Below are 12,487 nucleotides of genomic sequence, written 5' to 3'. Positions count from 1 at the left end.
CCGTTTCCTGCAACAACAGCTTTAAACCCAGAGCTAATGGTCATGTAATATCCCCAATTCATACAGGGCTGTAAATGACACATGCCCTCAAAAAATGTCCTGGTGGAGGTAATGGCCACAGGAATTCAGAACACGGCACAGTTTTCAAGGAAACAATTTGAAGAGGTAAGTTCCTCCGTTTAACTTAAAAAAAAAAAAAGAAAACGGACGTAGATAAAAGCTCAATATCGGGAATTATTAGACGCATGCAAATCCAAACTATAAAAAGGTATCACCACACAACACTCAAAATGCCATTAGTGAAAAGTCTACAAACAATAAATGCTGAAGGGGTTTTAAAGATCTGTGTACCCTCTAGTTGCTGGTGGGATGTAAACTGGTAACAGCCAGTAGTGAGGACAGAATGGAGGTGCGTTGAAAGGTAAAAATTGAACAACCATATGATCTAGTAGGCCCACTGCTGGGCCTAACCCCTGAGAAGACCAGAATCCAAAAGACACAGGCTGGCAACCCTGCACTGCACCAATATTTAGCATAGCCAAGACTTGGAAGTAACCAAAACGTCCATCCACAGATGAATGCACAAAGAAGAAGTGGTCCGTGTACACAATGGAATATTCGCCATGGAAAAGGATGAAACACTGCTCTTTGCAGCACCATAGATGAGCCTAGAGATAATCACAGAACATGAGGTAAGTCGGAAAGCAGACGACAAATAACCTGTCATATGACTCCTAGGTGTTACCTAACACACTGACACGTATGAACATATTTCCACAGAGACAGACTCTCACAGACTTAGAAAACAAACTATGGTTATCTAAAAGGAAAGGTGGGAGGAATGGATACATAAACATTAGGGTTACCATACGTATACAAATACGTATTAAACACATGTATCAAAAAGACCGACCATATACCAAGGGAGGTCTACTGAACGCTCTGTAATAATTTACACGGGGGCTTGCCTAGTGGCACCGTGGTTAAGAATCCGCCTGCCAATACCGGGGACACAGGTTCGATCCCTGGTTCGGGAAGATCCCACATGCTGCAGAGCAACTCAGCCCGTGCACCACAACTAATGAGCCTACGCTCTGGAGCCCATGAGCCATAACTACTGAGCCCATGCACCACAACTACTGAAGCCTGCATGCGTAGAGCCCGTGCTCCGCAACAAGAGAAGCCACTGCAGTGAGAAACCCGTGCACCGCAACGGAGAGTAGCCCATGCTCACTGCAACTGGAGAAAGCCCACAGGCAGCAAGGGAGATCTAACTTAGCCAAAAATAAATAAATAAAAAACATAAATTTATTAAAAAAAATAATAGTAATTTACATGGGAAGAGGATCTGGACATGAATAGATATATATAATGTTCAGTTGAACCTGATTGTGTACACCCAGAACAAACACTATTCTACTCATTACCCCAACTTAAATAATTAAAACCATGAACAACAATTAATGAGACATAAAGATATTGGGGTTTTCCCTGGCACATCCCAGTCTATTTTACAACCTAGGAACACAACTTTCAGGAAGGCTCTGCTACCCTAGTAACCAGATTTGGGAATGGAGAAATGCTGCCGCCTTGTGGCCGTTTCCCACAACAGCAGCTTTAAACACAGGGCTAACGGTCACTTGAGATTCACAGTAATTGTAGGGCTGTAAATGACACGTGTCCTCAAAAAATGTCCTGGGGTAGGTAATGGCCAAAAAAGTTCACAGCACGGAAAATTTTTCCAGAAAACAGTTTCAAGAGGTAAGTGTTACTCACTCTGTTATTTTATAAAAAGAAGAACATGGATAAAAGCTCAATATCAGGAATTATTGGTTGGATGTAAATCCAAACTACAAAAAGATTTCACCACCCAATATTCAAAATGCCATCCGTAAAAAGTCTACAAACAACGAATGCTGACGGGTTAGTGGAGACATGTATACCCCCTATGCTGTTGGATGGATGTAAACTGGTAAGAGCTAATCATGAGAACAGAATGGAGCTGCGTTTAAAAGGTAAAAATTGAGCTACCATATGATGCGGCCGAACCCCTAATGGGCCTATACCCTAAGAAGACCAGAATCGGAAAGGCACAGACAGGCAAACATGCACTGCAGCAATATTTACAATAGCCAAGACATGCAAACAAACGAAATGTCCATCAACAGATAAATGGACAAAGAAGAAGTGGTATACGTACCGAATGGAATAGTAGCCTCGGGAAAAAAATGAACAATGCCGTTTTCGGGACTACAGATGAGCCTAGAAATAATCGTATTACGTTAAGTAAGTCAAAAGGGAATGACAAATATCCTATGATATCATTTATACATGTTATCCTAAGATGGCTACCAATGAACATATTTCCACAGAAAAAGACACTCACAGACTTATGAAACAAACTAATGGTTAACCAAAATGAAAGGTGGGAGGATGGATAAATTAGGATTATGGGGGTGGCATACATATACTAATGTATGTTAAATGTATATAAACATATAACGTATAAACTATATGAATTATATAATCACCAATACATATAAAATATATAATGACAAAACGCCTATCAAATACCAAGGGAGGTCTACTCAACATTCTGTAATACCATATATGGTAACAGGATCCGAGGATGAACAGACATATGTATGAATCATTGAGCAGATTCTGTACAGCCAGACAAACAAAACACTCGAATCAAATATACTCCGATAAGAAATAGAAATTAAATTAAAAAAAACAAACATAAGTAATGAGACATAAACTTCTGGGGGTTTGTCCCAATACATTCCACTCTAATTTACAACCGCGGAACACGACGTCCAGGAAGACTCTGTTGCCCTAGTACCAAGAGTTGAGAACGTAATAATGCTGCCGCCATGTGGCTGTTTCCCACAACAGCAGCTTTAAACCCAGTGCTAATGGTCGCTTAATAGTCACAAGGACTGCAGGGCTGTAAATGACACCTGCCCTCAAAAAATGCCCTGCGGTAGGGAATAGGTAAGAAAATTCAATACATGACAAATTTTTCAAGAAGTCAATATGAAGAGGGAAGTTGTACTCACTCTTTAAAAAAAAAAAGGAAAAGAACAAAAGGACATGCCTAAAGTTCAGTATAAGGAATTATTAGCCACATGCAAATCCAACCTCCAGAAAGGTTTCAACTCACACCAGTCAAATGGCCATCAGCAAAAAGCCTACAAACTATAAATGTTGAAGGGGTTTTACAGAACTGTGTACCTTCTAGCTGCTGGTGGGATGTAAAGTGGTAACAGCACTAATGAAAACTGAATGGAGCTGCTTTAAAAGGTAAAAATTGAGCTACCATATGATGCAGCAGGGCACCTTTTGGGCCTATAACCTAAGACCACCAGAATCGGAAAGACAGAGGCAGGCAAATGTGCACTGCAGCAATATTGGAATAGCCAAGACATGGAAGCACAAAAAAGGTCCATAAACAGATGAATGGACAAAGAAGAAGTGGTATATGTACAGAATGGAATATTAGTGACGAAAAAAAATAAAAGAATGGCATATGCAGCACCACAGTTCAGACTAGAGAGAATCACACAACGTGAAATAAGTCAGAATGCGAAAGACAAATGTTCTATGATATCACTTATGTTATCTGAAAATTGATAAAAATGAACATATTTCCATAGAGAAAGACAATCTCAGATTGAGAAGACAAACTTATGGTTAAGCCAAAGAAAAGGTGTGAGGAATGGATAAATTAGGATATTGGGGTTAACACCCATATACTAATACATATAAAATATATAATCCCCAAAGACCTATGGAATACCAAGAGTGGTCTACTCAACACTCTGTAATAACCTACATGGAAAAGGACCCAAAGATCAATAGATATATGTATATGTGTAAATGGACAAGATTCTGTACACCTAGAACAAAAGACATTTTTCAATCAAATTTGCTCTGATAAAAACTACAACTTAAAGACACAAACAAGAATTAAGGAGGCTAAAACTTATGGGGGTTTGTCCTGGCACATTCCACTCTAATCTGCAACCTAAAAGCACAACTTGCAGCAAGGTTCTGTTGCCCTAGCGAGCAGAGTTGGCAACGTAGAAATGCTGCCACCCTAAGGCCGTTTCCTCAAACAGCAGCTTTAAATCTACTGCTAATGGTCACTAATATTCACAAGGACTGCAGGGCTGTAAATGACTCATGCTCTCAAAAAATGTCCTGGGGTAGGGAATGGCCAAAAAAATCCAAACACGGCAATTTTTTCAAGAAGGCAGTTTGAAGTTGTAAGTTTAGCTCAATCTTAAAAATACATGAAAAGGACATTGATAAACGCAAAAGATCAGGAACTATTAGACGCATGGAAATCCAATCTACACAAAGGTATCACCTCACACCAGTCAGAATGACCATCAGCAAAAAGTCAACACACAATAGATGTTGAAGAAGTTGTGGAGAATAGCGTAACCTCTCGGTCTAAGTGGGATGTAAACTGGTAACAGCCAATAATAGGAACAGAATGGCAGTGCGTTTCAAGGTAAAAATTGAGTTACCATATGATCCGGAAGGCCCACTATTGGGCCTGTCACCTGTGAAAGCCAGAATCAACAAGACACGGGATGGAAAATCGTGTATTGCAGCAGTATTTACAATAGCCAAGACATGGAAGCAACAAAAATGTCCATCATCAGATGAATGGACGAAAAAGTGGTCCATGTACACAATGCAATATTAGACACAGAAAAGAATGAAACAATGCCGTCTGCAGCACCATAGATGAGGCTACAGATAATCACACAACTTGAAGTAAGTCAGAAAGCGAGAGACACGTATCCTATGATATCACGTAGAGGTGTTATCTCAAGATTGATATGAAGGGACCTGTTTCCACAGAGAAGGACACTCACGTGTTCAGAAAACAAGCTTGTCGTTAACCAAAAGGAAAGGTGTGAGGAATGTATAACGGAGGATTTTGGGTTCAACAGACATATGCTAATACTTATAAAATATATAATCATCAAAGACATACCGAATACCCAGAGAGGTCTACACAGCATTCTGTAATAACCTATATGGAAGAGGATCCAAACATGAAAAGATATATGTATCAATGAAAGAGATTCTGTACACCTACAACCAACACAACATTGCAATCAAATTTGCTCTGAAAAAATGAAAATTAAACTAAGAATACCAACAGCAAATAAGTACACATAGTTTATGGAGGTTTCTCCTGGCACATTCCACTCTACTTTACAACCTAGAAACAGGACTTCCAGGAAGGCGCTGTTGCACTAGTAACCAGAGTTGGGAATATAGAAATGCTGCCTCCTTGTGGCCGTTTCCTGCAACAACAGCTTTAAACCCAGAGCTAATGGTCATGTAATATCCCCAATTCATACAGGGCTGTAAATGACACGTGCCCTCAAAAAATGTCCTGGTGGAGGTAATGGCCACAGGAATTCAGAACACGGCACAGTTTTCAAGGAAACAATTTGAAGAGGTAAGTTCCTCCGTTTAACTGAAAAAAAAAAAAAAAAGAAAACGGACGTAGATAAAAGCTCAATATCGGGAATTATTAGACGCATGCAAATCCAAACTATAAAAAGGTATCACCACACAACACTCAAAATGCCATTAGTGAAAAGTCTACAAACAATAAATGCTGAAGGGGTTTTAAAGATCTGTGTACCCTCTAGTTGCTGGTGGGATGTAAACTGGTAACAGCCAGTAGTGAGGACAGAATGGAGGTGCGTTGAAAGGTAAAAATTGAACAACCATATGATCTAGTAGGCCCACTGCTGGGCCTAACCCCTGAGAAGACCAGAATCCAAAAGACACAGGCTGGCAACCCTGCACTGCACCAATATTTAGCATAGCCAAGACTTGGAAGTAACCAAAACGTCCATCCACAGATGAATGCACAAAGAAGAAGTGGTCCGTGTACACAATGGAATATTCGCCATGGAAAAGGATGAAACACTGCTCTTTGCAGCACCATAGATGAGCCTAGAGATAATCACAGAACATGAGGTAAGTCGGAAAGCAGACGACAAATAACCTGTCATATGACTCCTAGGTGTTACCTAACACACTGACACGTATGAACATATTTCCACAGAGACAGACTCTCACAGACTTAGAAAACAAACTATGGTTATCTAAAAGGAAAGGTGGGAGGAATGGATACATAAACATTAGGGTTACCATACGTATACAAATACGTATTAAACACATGTATCAAAAAGACCGACCATATACCAAGGGAGGTCTACTGAACGCTCTGTAATAATTTACACGGGGGCTTGCCTAGTGGCACCGTGGTTAAGAATCCGCCTGCCAATACCGGGGACACAGGTTCGATCCCTGGTTCGGGAAGATCCCACATGCTGCAGAGCAACTCAGCCCGTGCACCACAACTAATGAGCCTACGCTCTGGAGCCCATGAGCCATAACTACTGAGCCCATGCACCACAACTACTGAAGCCTGCATGCGTAGAGCCCGTGCTCCGCAACAAGAGAAGCCACTGCAGTGAGAAACCCGTGCACCGCAACGGAGAGTAGCCCATGCTCACTGCAACTGGAGAAAGCCCACAGGCAGCAAGGGAGATCTAACTTAGCCAAAAATAAATAAATAAAAAACATAAATTTATTAAAAAAAATAATAGTAATTTACATGGGAAGAGGATCTGGACATGAATAGATATATATAATGTTCAGTTGAACCTGATTGTGTACACCCAGAACAAACACTATTCTACTCATTACCCCAACTTAAATAATTAAAACCATGAACAACAATTAATGAGACATAAAGATATTGGGGTTTTCCCTGGCACATCCCAGTCTATTTTACAACCTAGGAACACAACTTTCAGGAAGGCTCTGCTACCCTAGTAACCAGATTTGGGAATGGAGAAATGCTGCCGCCTTGTGGCCGTTTCCCACAACAGCAGCTTTAAACACAGGGCTAACGGTCACTTGAGATTCACAGTAATTGTAGGGCTGTAAATGACACGTGTCCTCAAAAAATGTCCTGGGGTAGGTAATGGCCAAAAAAGTTCACAGCACGGAAAATTTTTCCAGAAAACAGTTTCAAGAGGTAAGTGTTACTCACTCTGTTATTTTATAAAAAGAAGAACATGGATAAAAGCTCAATATCAGGAATTATTGGTTGGATGTAAATCCAAACTACAAAAAGATTTCACCACCCAATATTCAAAATGCCATCCGTAAAAAGTCTACAAACAACGAATGCTGACGGGTTAGTGGAGACATGTATACCCCCTATGCTGTTGGATGGATGTAAACTGGTAAGAGCTAATCATGAGAACAGAATGGAGCTGCGTTTAAAAGGTAAAAATTGAGCTACCATATGATGCGGCCGAACCCCTAATGGGCCTATACCCTAAGAAGACCAGAATCGGAAAGGCACAGACAGGCAAACATGCACTGCAGCAATATTTACAATAGCCAAGACATGCAAACAAACGAAATGTCCATCAACAGATAAATGGACAAAGAAGAAGTGGTATACGTACCGAATGGAATAGTAGCCTCGGGAAAAAAATGAACAATGCCGTTTTCGGGACTACAGATGAGCCTAGAAATAATCGTATTACGTTAAGTAAGTCAAAAGGGAATGACAAATATCCTATGATATCATTTATACATGTTATCCTAAGATGGCTACCAATGAACATATTTCCACAGAAAAAGACACTCACAGACTTATGAAACAAACTAATGGTTAACCAAAATGAAAGGTGGGAGGATGGATAAATTAGGATTATGGGGGTGGCATACATATACTAATGTATGTTAAATGTATATAAACATATAACGTATAAACTATATGAATTATATAATCACCAATACATATAAAATATATAATGACAAAACGCCTATCAAATACCAAGGGAGGTCTACTCAACATTCTGTAATACCATATATGGTAACAGGATCCGAGGATGAACAGACATATGTATGAATCATTGAGCAGATTCTGTACAGCCAGACAAACAAAACACTCGAATCAAATATACTCCGATAAGAAATAGAAATTAAATTAAAAAAAACAAACATAAGTAATGAGACATAAACTTCTGGGGGTTTGTCCCAATACATTCCACTCTAATTTACAACCGCGGAACACGACGTCCAGGAAGACTCTGTTGCCCTAGTACCAAGAGTTGAGAACGTAATAATGCTGCCGCCATGTGGCTGTTTCCCACAACAGCAGCTTTAAACCCAGTGCTAATGGTCGCTTAATAGTCACAAGGACTGCAGGGCTGTAAATGACACCTGCCCTCAAAAAATGCCCTGCGGTAGGGAATAGGTAAGAAAATTCAATACATGACAAATTTTTCAAGAAGTCAATATGAAGAGGGAAGTTGTACTCACTCTTTAAAAAAAAAAGGAAAAGAACAAAAGGACATGCCTAAAGTTCAGTATAAGGAATTATTAGCCACATGCAAATCCAACCTCCAGAAAGGTTTCAACTCACACCAGTCAAATGGCCATCAGCAAAAAGCCTACAAACTATAAATGTTGAAGGGGTTTTACAGAACTGTGTACCTTCTAGCTGCTGGTGGGATGTAAAGTGGTAACAGCACTAACGAAAACTGAATGGAGCTGCTTTAAAAGGTAAAAATTGAGCTACCATATGATGCAGCAGGGCACCTTTTGGGCCTATAACCTAAGACCACCAGAATCGGAAAGACAGAGGCAGGCAAATGTGCACTGCAGCAATATTGGAATAGCCAAGACATGGAAGCAAAAAAAAGGTCCATAAACAGATGAATGGACAAAGAAGAAGTGGTATATGTACAGAATGGAATATTAGTGACGAAAAAAATAAAAGAAGGGCATATGCAGCACCACAGTTCAGACTAGAGAGAATCACACAACGTGAAATAAGTCAGAATGCGAAAGACAAATGTTCTATGATATCACTTATGTTATCTGAAAATTGATAAAAAAGAACATATTTCCATAGAGAAAGACAATCTCAGATTGAGAAGACAAACTTATGGTTAAGCCAAAGAAAAGGTGTGAGGAATGGATAAATTAGGATATTGGGGTTAACACCCATATACTAATACATATAAAATATATAATCCCCAAAGACCTATGGAATACCAAGAGTGGTCTACTCAACACTCTGTAATAACCTACATGGAAAAGGACCCAAAGATCAATAGATATATGTATATGTGTAAATGGACAAGATTCTGTACACCTAGAACAAAAGACATTTTTCAATCAAATTTGCTCTGATAAAAACTACAACTTAAAGACACAAACAAGAATTAAGGAGGCTAAAACTTATGGGGGTTTGTCCTGGCACATTCCACTCTAATCTGCAACCTAAAAGCACAACTTGCAGCAAGGTTCTGTTGCCCTAGCGCGCAGAGTTGGCAACGTAGAAATGCTGCCACCCTAAGGCCGTTTCCTCAAACAGCAGCTTTAAATCTACTGTTAATGGTCACTAATATTCACAAGGACTGCAGGGCTGTAAATGACTCATGCTCTCAAAAAATGTCCTGGGGTAGGGAATGGCCAAAAAAATCCAAACACGGCAATTTTTTCAAGAAGGCAGTTTGAAGTTGTAAGTTTAGCTCAATCTTAAAAATACATGAAAAGGACATTGATAAACGCAAAAGATCAGGAACTATTAGACGCATGGAAATCCAATCTACACAAAGGTATCACCTCACACCAGTCAGAATGACCATCAGCAAAAAGTCAACAAACAATAGATGTTGAAGAAGTTGTGGAGAATAGCGTAACCTCTCGGTCTAAGTGGGATGTAAACTGGTAACAGCCAATAATAGGAACAGAATGGCAGTGCGTTTCAAGGTAAAAATTGAGTTACCATATGATCCGGAAGGCCCACTATTGGCCTGTCACCTGTGAAAGCCAGAATCAAAAAGACACGGGATGGAAAATCGTGTATTGCAGCAGTATTTACAATAGCCAAGACATGGAAGCAACAAAAATGTCCATCATCAGATGAATGGACGAAAAAGTGGTCCATGTACACAATGCAATATTAGACACAGAAAAGAATGAAACAATGCCGTCTGCAGCACCATAGATGAGGCTACAGATAATCACACAACTTGAAGTAAGTCAGAAAGCGAGAGACACGTATCCTATGATATCACGTAGAGGTGTTATCTCAAGATTGATATGAAGGGACCTGTTTCCACAGAGAAGGACACTCACGTGTTCAGAAAACAAGCTTGTCGTTAACCAAAAGGAAAGGTGTGAGGAATGTATAACGGAGGATTTTGGGTTCAACAGACATATGCTAATACTTATAAAATATATAATCATCAAAGACATACCGAATACCCAGAGAGGTCTACACAGCATTCTGTAATAACCTATATGGAAGAGGATCCAAACATGAAAAGATATATGTATCAATGAAAGAGATTCTGTACACCTACAACCAACACAACATTGCAATCAAATTTGCTCTGAGAAAAATGAAAATTAAACTAAGAATACCAACAGCAAATAAGTACACATAGTTTTTGGAGGTTTCTCCTGGCACATTCCACTCTACTTTACAACCTAGAAACAGGACTTCCAGGAAGGCTCTGTTGCCCTAGTAACCAGAGTTGGGAATATAGAAATGCTGCCTCCTTGTGGCCGTTTCCTGCAACAACAGCTTTAAACCCAGAGCTAATGGTCATGTAATATCCCCAATTCATACAGGGCTGTAAATGACACCTGCCCTCAAAAAATGTCCTGGTGGAGGTAATGGCCACAGGAATTCAGAACACGGCACAGTTTTCAAGGAAACAATTTGAAGAGGTAAGTTCCTCCGTTTAACTTAAAAAAAAGAAAAGAAAACGGACGTAGATAAAAGCTCAATATCGGGAATTATTAGACGCATGCAAATCCAAACTATAAAAAGGTATCACCACACAACACTCAAAATGCCATTAGTGAAAAGTCTACAAACAATAAATGCTGAAGGGGTTTTAAAGATCTGTGTACCCTCTAGTTGCTGGTGGGATGTAAACTGGTAACAGCCAGTAGTGAGGACAGAATGGAGGTGCGTTGAAAGGTAAAAATTGAACAACCATATGATCTAGTAGGCCCACTGCTGGGCCTAACCCCTGAGAAGACCAGAATCCAAAAGACACAGGCTGGCAACCCTGCACTGCACCAATATTTAGCATAGCCAAGACTTGGAAGTAACCAAAACGTCCATCCACAGATGAATGCACAAAGAAGAAGTGGTCCGTGTACACAATGGAATATTCGCCATGGAAAAGGATGAAACACTGCTCTTTGCAGCACCATAGATGAGCCTAGAGATAATCACAGAACATGAGGTAAGTCGGAAAGCAGACGACAAATAACCTGTCATATGACTCCTAGGTGTTACCTAACACACTGACACGTATGAACATATTTCCACAGAGACAGACTCTCACAGACTTAGAAAACAAACTATGGTTATCTAAAAGGAAAGGTGGGAGGAATGGATACATAAACATTAGGGTTACCATACGTATACAAATACGTATTAAACACATGTATCAAAAAGACCGACCATATACCAAGGGAGGTCTACTGAACGCTCTGTAATAATTTACACGGGGGCTTGCCTAGTGGCACCGTGGTTAAGAATCCGCCTGCCAATACCGGGGACACAGGTTCGATCCCTGGTTCGGGAAGATCCCACATGCTGCAGAGCAACTCAGCCCGTGCACCACAACTAATGAGCCTACGCTCTGGAGCCCATGAGCCATAACTACTGAGCCCATGCACCACAACTACTGAAGCCTGCATGCGTAGAGCCCGTGCTCCGCAACAAGAGAAGCCACTGCAGTGAGAAACCCGTGCACCGCAACGGAGAGTAGCCCATGCTCACTGCAACTGGAGAAAGCCCACAGGCAGCAAGGGAGATCTAACTTAGCCAAAAATAAATAAATAAAAAACATAAATTTATTAAAAAAAATAATAGTAATTTACATGGGAAGAGGATCTGGACATGAATAGATATATATAATGTTCAGTTGAACCTGATTGTGTACACCCAGAACAAACACTATTCTACTCATTACCCCAACTTAAATAATTAAAACCATGAACAACAATTAATGAGACATAAAGATATTGGGGTTTTCCCTGGCACATCCCAGTCTATTTTACAACCTAGGAACACAACTTTCAGGAAGGCTCTGCTACCCTAGTAACCAGATTTGGGAATGGAGAAATGCTGCCGCCTTGTGGCCGTTTCCCACAACAGCAGCTTTAAACACAGGGCTAACGGTCACTTGAGATTCACAGTAATTGTAGGGCTGTAAATGACACGTGTCCTCAAAAAATGTCCTGGGGTAGGTAATGGCCAAAAAAGTTCACAGCACGGAAAATTTTTCCAGAAAACAGTTTCAAGAGGTAAGTGTTACTCACTCTGTTATTTTATAAAAAGAAGAACATGGATAAAAGCTCAATATCAGGAATTATTGGTTGGATG

This window comes from Balaenoptera ricei, chromosome 1 (assembly GCF_028023285.1).
Source record: "Balaenoptera ricei isolate mBalRic1 chromosome 1, mBalRic1.hap2, whole genome shotgun sequence".
NCBI lineage: Eukaryota > Metazoa > Chordata > Mammalia > Artiodactyla > Balaenopteridae > Balaenoptera > Balaenoptera ricei.
The sequence above is the reverse complement of the archived record's forward strand: the minus strand, read 5'-3'. Positions refer to the sequence as shown.